Source organism: Oncorhynchus nerka, linkage group LG6 (assembly GCF_034236695.1).
Source record: "Oncorhynchus nerka isolate Pitt River linkage group LG6, Oner_Uvic_2.0, whole genome shotgun sequence".
Lineage (NCBI taxonomy): Eukaryota > Metazoa > Chordata > Actinopteri > Salmoniformes > Salmonidae > Oncorhynchus > Oncorhynchus nerka.
This window is the reverse complement of record NC_088401.1, coordinates 60,640,195-60,647,975: the sequence shown is the minus strand read 5'-3', so window position 1 is coordinate 60,647,975 and position 7,781 is coordinate 60,640,195. Positions and strand designations below refer to the sequence as shown.

At 43.7% G+C, this 7,781-nt stretch overlaps 1 long non-coding RNA gene across 1 annotated transcript; it reads left to right on the top strand.

Moving 5' to 3' along the window:
* Window positions 1-1,471: 1,471 nt before the first annotated feature.
* On the top strand, window positions 1,472-5,646 carry LOC135572117 (uncharacterized). Its single transcript, XR_010464024.1, has 2 exons — window positions 1,472-1,885; window positions 2,100-5,646. It is a non-coding gene; the product is annotated as an uncharacterized LOC135572117 (long non-coding RNA).
* The last annotated feature ends 2,135 nt before the right edge of the window (window positions 5,647-7,781 follow it).

The following is a 7,781-nucleotide window of genomic DNA, read 5'->3' as shown; positions in this document are numbered from 1 at the left end:
ACATTAAGACATACCAAAGCAATACAGGAGGCTTGTTTTTGGAGAAGCACACTTTACCTAGACTGGCCCCCGATCTGTTAGACAGGTTTCTCTTGGTAGCAGTGGATGAGAAACTGATTGCCTTATGATTGCATATACAGCTCTTACATAACTTATTATTTAAGATTTGATTAATTGATACAGGGAGGAGATAATAGTATTTGATAGATTTAAAGCGGATTTAAAAAGCAGCCTTTTTGCCTCAAAGATTTAACACCAACTGTTTTACCCTGACACAAAGCACTCTTTCTTTGGCCTTTCCTGTTACTCTTTGTAACCAGTTCATAGAAGGAAGATGCTGCCAGATTAAAACTGAATTGCTCTTTGTAGGCGATTCTGAAAAGGACCGGGAGCAGTGGCACCCCCAGTACCGGAGGAGTCCATAGACGCCTCCATGCAGTGATTTGCCAGCAAACCAAGTCGGTGTGCACTTGTACTTTTAATTTGTTTGTGGCAGGAGAAAAACACTGACGCTGCCCCCATAGCTCCATAGGATGATCTCTGGTACTCCCTTAGACCCAGCTGCACGCTGACACAGACAACTCCCTGGTAAGTATGTGAGCAGAGAATACAGCAAAACCTTTGCCCAAGTCTGTCCACGCACACCGCTACGCTAGCATCTGTGAATTAAGCCTCTGGGAAGATCTGACACTTCATAATTTATCTCCCTCATGGCCTACATGGGAAGAGATGCAAGAAATACAAGAGTGCCCCCACCTGGTTTTTGAAAGCTACTACACTTCGGGTTGTTTTCCCTCCTTTCTGGCTCAGGGAACAAGAAAAAGGGGTTAAAAAGCTTGTATCAGGTTTCACATGCTAATATGGGTGCGAGTGACATTTTCTCAATTGGATTTGCTCAAATCCTGCATCCTCTCTCCTCTGTCCTCTCTGGCCTCCCTTTGAAAAAGGTCAAAGGTAATCCAGGAGAGGCGGCGAGGAGAGGGAAAGTGGACAAACGCACTTCTATGAAATGAGACTCCATCTCAAATTGTTCGTTATCAGGGAAATGGTGGTGGAATCCCAAAATAAACGTATAAGGTGATAAAAAAAAACAATGTAGCTAGTTGCACAAGACATTTTATAGATACATATATAAGTGGCATATGCTAAATGCTTTTCTCCTTCGAGAAAACAACTGCTTCAAAGGGGGTGTGGCATATTTCAAAACTCTTCCGCAAAGGACTCGGGTAGGATACACATGTTTCCTCACCAAAAGGAGCCAACGAGGAGGGGGGGACCGTCTTCCTTTTGTCTACTAATGAATTACACACTCCTTGACCACTCAACCACTTATTGGTTTCCGGGTCACTGAGGAGAGGACTGAGGAGAGACCAAATGAGAAAAGGCGGGTGTCAGAACATACTGGATGTGCCAGAGGGAAACTGGAGGCGAGGTAGACGGTGTTGGATTATCATACGCCTAGAGTGTGGACAACATTTGTTGCAAGGTCTGCATAACACTAAAGTTACAAACAAGGTGTTCTGGGCTCTGAAGGAATTGGATCTGTCCCTTCGAATTCCAGTAGGAATTGGCTTGTCTATTTCAGGGCTCATCGGACTAGACTCGGGTGAGCACTTTCCATTATTTGCATGTCCAGTGGGTGGGTTAGGCTTACATAAAGTAAGGATGGATGAAAATTGTGTTTTTAAATACAGTATTAATATATGGGGTGATATGACATACAGTAAATTACATTTTCCAAAACAGGCAATTCATCGGACAATGCTGTTCTCTGTTGTTGTGGATGACATTTTCCCCAGACCACATGACTGAGTCTCCTTTTTCTATCGCCTAAAAGCTATCACTTTTCTCTCAACAGGATGTGGCAAAACAGGATGTGACTAGGGTGGGTGTTCTTTTTTCTATGGTTTTGTATTTCTTTGTTTTTGGCCGGGTATGGTTCTCAATCAGGGACAGCTGTCTGTCGTTGTCTCTGATTGAGAACCATACTTAGGTAGCTCTTGCCCACATGGGTTTTGTGGGTAGCTATTTTCTGTTTAGTGTGTTTTGCACCTGACGGAGCTGTTTCGGTTGTTTCTTTTGTTGCTTGTTGTATTTAGTGTTCTCAGAAGAGGAGGAGAATTGTTACAGAACTACCCACCACCAAAGGACCAAGCAGTGTGGTGAGGAGCAGCAGAGCTATCTGGAGAAATGGACATGGGAGGAGATACTGGAAGGCAAGGGACCCTTGGCATAGGCTGGGGAGTATCGCCATCCACAGGAGGAACTGGAGGCAGCTAAGGCTGAGCGGAAACACTACGAGGAGTTGGCACGGCTGGCAAGGGGGGAAGCACACGGGAAGTGTGGCAGAGTCAGGAGTCAGACCTGAGCCAACTCCCCATGCTTATCGTAAGGAGCCAAGGACGCTGAAATTTGAGGTGAGCGATAGAAGCGAAGCAGAGACAGTGAAGGAGTTAATGGGGAGATTGGAGGAGAGAGTAATGAGGGAGTTGGTGTGTTGGTGCATGAGGCACGACATCCGCCCGACAGAGCGTGTCTGGGATTTGATGCCACCTGAGTCAGCTCTCCATACTCATCCTGAGGTGCGTGCTAGCCATCTGGTGAAGACTGTACCAGCCCCACGCACCAGGCCTCCTGTGCGCCTCCCTAGCCCTGCACGTCCTGTGCCAGCTCGGCGCTACAGCTCTCGAAGACGTGCTTACCATGGCGGGCATCGTACTGGTCAGGCACTGTGTTATGAGGTGGAGCACACAGTGTCTCCAGTATGTGTTCTTAGCCCGGTGCGCTACATCCCAGCTCCCCGCATCTGCTGGGCTAGGGTGAGGATCCAGCCAGGACGGGTGGTGCCAGCCCTGCTCTCCAGACCTCCAGTGCGTCTCCTCGGGCCAGGATATCCTGCGCTGCGCACTGTGTCTCCCGTGTGTCTGCACAGCCCAGTGCGTCCTGTACCTGCGCCCCACACGTGCCAGGCCCTTAGTTCGAGACCTCCAGTGTGCCTCCACATCCCAGTCTATCCTGTGCCTCCTCCAAGGACCAGGCTGTCTCCCCGTCTCCTTCCTCCAGAGTCTCCCTCCAGCCCGGAGCTGCCAGAGTGTGTTGAGCACCTATGTTGAGACCAGCTGAAATCTCAACCCCAAACTCCCTTGTGATTTAGTTGTTAGGTCTGGTCACTCACGGTTCTCACTCTTTGTGGCACCCAAATTACCTTCATGTTCATGTTCTGTCAGTCTCTGCTAAGCCGTTTGATACTGAGCTCTCTGCTCCATTTGATAATCCAACACCGTCTACCTCGCCTCCAGTTTCCCTCTGGCACTGTGTGGCAGGTGTGCCATGCACAGAGAGAGTGTTGACACAAGGCTCCAGCCAGGAGCGCTCTAAACTCCCAGTCGCTTAGAATAACATGGAGAGAGCTAATTGTATTACCTGCATCACAGGGGTTGAAGAAAACCAGGAGTCTGTTGATAGTGGCGTTGCTCAGAAGTGCAATCCACAAGGCATAGGTTTATCTACTTTATATATGTGGAGGATGGATGGATGGGTGGATGGAGGAAAAGTATGAAAATGTATGCACTCAGTACTTTAAGTCACTCTGGATAAGAGTGTCTGCTAAATGACTCAAATGCAAATGTAATATGGCTGGATGGATAGATGGATGGGTGAGTGGCTGAATCAATCGATCAACACCTATCTGCTTAACTGTGAGAGATGCTGCCCCCCCTTTCTTTAAGAGAAGGATGATCTATTTGGCATCACATAGAAAAGATGAAGGCATAAAACGAAGGCTGGGTATGAGCTTGACATACAGTAACTGTCAAACTGCCAGCTCTGAACTCAGTCCTCTTATCTCGCAGCGTCACTGTTTATGGTGCCTTCAGAAAGTATTCATACCCCTTGACATATTCCACATTCTGTGGTGTTACAGCCTGAAATCAAAATGTATTAAATAGATTTTTTTCTAACCATCTACACACAATACTCCATTGCAGCAATTACAGAGTATTTCTTGAAGCTCTTTGCACACCTGGATTATTCTAAATTCTTCAAGCTTTGTCAAATTTGGTTGTTGGATCATTGCTAGACAACCATTTTCCCTTTCCATGCAGATTTAAGTCAAAACTCTAATTTGACCGCCCAGGAACATTCACTGTCTTCTTGGTAAGCAACTCCAGCGTAGATTTGGCCTTGTTTTAGGTTATTGCCCTATGAAAGGTGAATTAATTTCCCAGTCTATGGTGGAAAGCAGAATGAACCAGGTTTAGGATTTTACCTGAACCATTTAGTTGATTTTTTATCCAGAAAAAACTCCCAGTCCTTAATGATTACAAGCATATCCTTAACATGATGCAGCCAACTATATGTTGAAAATATGGAGAGTGGTACTCAGTAAAGTATTGGATTTGCCTGAAACATAACACTTCATATTCAGGACAAAAAGTGAATTGCTCTGCCACATTTTTTGCAGTATTACTATACTGCCTTGTTGCAAACAGGATCCTTTTCACTCAGTCAATTAGGTTAGTAGAGTAACTACAATGTTGTTGAGCCATCCTCAGATTTCTCCTATCACAGCCTTTAAACTCTTTAAAACTGTTTTAAAGTCACCATTTGCCTCATGGTGAAATCCCTAAGCGGTTTCCTTCCTCTCCGGCAACTGAGTTAGGAAGGACGCTTGTATCTCTGTAGTGACTGGGTGTATTGATACACCATCCAAAGTCCATTACAGTGATAAGCAACGGAATTGTCACATTTAGTCTCCATTTAATGTCATGCTACCTAGAGGTGTTTAATCACTTAGAAATGTCACATCATTTTCTCAATTGGCCCAGCATCATCCAGGTTAGGGTTTGGCTGGGGTAGGCTGTCATTGAAAATAAGAATCTTTTCTTTAAAAAAATATATATTTAACCTTTATAGGGAGGACGATTAAGAACAATTTCTTATTTACAATGACGGCCTACACCGGCCAAACCCGGGTGTCTGTAGTGACACCTCAGCACCGAGATGCAGTGCCTTAGACTGCTGCGCCACTCGGGAGCAAAGTCAGTTCTTAAGGTTAAATTAAAAATGAATTTCGGGGTTAACTGATTTCATATCAAGTCAAACCACGTATATTTTAAAGTGCATTTCTTATGAGTTTCAGTCCATTACAGTGATAAGCAACGGAATTGTCACATTTAGTCTCCATTTAATGTCATGCTACCTAGAGGTGTTTAATCACTTAGAAATGTCATATCATTTTCTCCTTTCCTTTAAGTTAAAAGCACACATATCTCCACTCCATAATGCTTAGAATTCCCTACGGCGGTGCATTCATAATATACATTTTTCCCCACGTCTTTTCCCCCACATTTTCCCACACTGTTTTTTTTTCAGGTTAGCTGCAAGTTGACTTGAATGTGAATCATCAGAAGTCAACAATAGGTTGCACTCTCAAACCCACAGGATTTTTAAATATTACAAAGTATGCTTTCATCAAAGATTTGAAGCTTGCATGAGTGAATATGCTAAATATATAACGTAGATTTTACAATTAGGCCTTTTTGTGAACTGTAACTACACCAACCTATTTTAGTGACATTATTCATCCTTCTGTACATTTATAAATTCATTAAAGTGGTTGAAGTGACAACCACATTTCAAAGACCACTAACAGGTTTGGCTCATTTTGTCTACGAATGCAGATTATGCATATTTCATGACACTCAGGATAGGTTGAGTCATCCGAGTTTCTCAATTATCAATCTTACGTGCACATCCATACATGCAAAATCCTCAGGTCAATCCAACAACCCTCTCATTGACCCGAACGTCCAGCAAATCCCAATATATATTTAACAGAAATATAAACGCCACATATAAAGTGTTTGTCACATGTTTCATGAGCTGAAATAAAAGATCCCCCCCCCCCCCCCTCCCCCACACACACATTTTTTTTTTTATACGTACAGAAAATATTTATTTGTTAGTGAGCATTTCTCCTTTGCTAAGATAATCCATCCACCTGACAGGTGTGGCATATCAAGATGATCATGCTGTGTAATGATCATGCTGATTAAACTGCATGATCATTACACAGGTGCACCTTGTGCTGTGGAAAATAAAAGGCCACTAAAATGTGCCGTTTTGTGACACACCGCAATGCCACAGATGTCTCAAGTTTAGTGGGAGCGTGCAATTGGCATTCTGACTGCAGGAATGTCCACCAGAGGTGTTGCCAGATAATTGAATGTTCATTTCTAACATAAGCCACCTCCTATGTCATTTTAGAGAATTTGGCAGTACGTCACACCGTCCTCACAACCTCAGACCACGTGTATGGCATTGTTTGGGGAAGCAGTTTGCTGATGTTAACGTAGTGAACAGAGTGCCTAATGGTGGCGGTGGGCTTATGGAATGGGCAGGCATAGGCTACGGACAACGAACACAATTGCATTTTATCGATTGGCAATTTGAATGCACAGAGATACCATGATGAAATCCTGAGGCCCATTGTCGTGCCATTCATCACCTCATGTTTTAGCATGACAATGCACGGCCCCATGTCGCAAGGATCTGTACACAAAAGCTGAAAATGTCCCAGTTCCTCCATGACCTGCATACTCACCAGAAATGTCACCCATTGAGCATGTTTGACATGCTCTGGATCTACAGATGAAGTCAGAAGTTTACATACACTTAGGTTGGAGTCATTAAAACTTGCTTTTCAACCACTCCACAAATTTCTTGTTAACAAACTATAGATATGCCAAGTCATTTGTGTCATGCACAAAGTAGATGTCCTAAGAAATGTTTAAACAATTGTTTACAGACAGATTATTTCACTTATAACTTACTGTATCACAATTCCAGTGGGTCAGAAGTTTACATACACTAAGTTGACTGTGCATTTAAACAGCTTGGAAAAATCCAGAAAATGATGTCATGGCTTTAGAAGCTTCTGAAATGCTAATTGACATAATTTGAGTCAATTGGAGGTGTACCTGTGGATGTATTTCAAGGCTTAGTGCCTCTTTGCTTGACATCATGGGAAAATCTAAATAAATCAGCCAAGACCTCAGAAAGAAAATTGTAGACCTCCACAAGACTGGTTCATCCTTGGGAGCAATTTACAAATGTCTGAAGGTACCACGTTCATCTGTACAAACAATAGTATGTAAGTATAAACACGATGGGACCACGCAGCCGTCATACCACTCAGGATGGAGACACATTCTGTCTCCTAGAGATGAACATAGTTGGTGCGAAAAGTGCAAATCAATCCCAGAACAGCAGCAAAAGACCTTGTGAAGATGTTGGATGAAACAGGTACAACAGTATCTATATCCACAGTAAAGCGAGTCCTATATCGACATAACCTGAAAGGCCGCTCAGCAAGGAAGAAGCCACTGCTCCAAAACTGCCATAAAAAAAGCCAGACTACGGTTTGCAACTGCACATGGGGACAAAGATAGACTTTTTGGAGAAATGTCCTCTAGTCTTATGAAACAAAATTGTTTGGCCATAATGACCATCGTTATGTTTGGAGGAAAAGGGGGACGCTTGCAAGCTGAAGAACACCATCGAAACCGTGAAGCACAGGGGTGGCAGCATCATGTTATGGGGGTGCTGCAGGAAGGACTGGTGCACTTCACAAAATAGATGGCATCATGAGGAAAGAATGAGGAAGGAAAATTAGGTGGATGTATTGAAGCAAAATCAAGACATCAGTCAGGATGTTACAGCTTGGTTGCAAATGGGTCTTCCAAATGAACAATGATCCCAAGCATACTTCCAAAGATGTG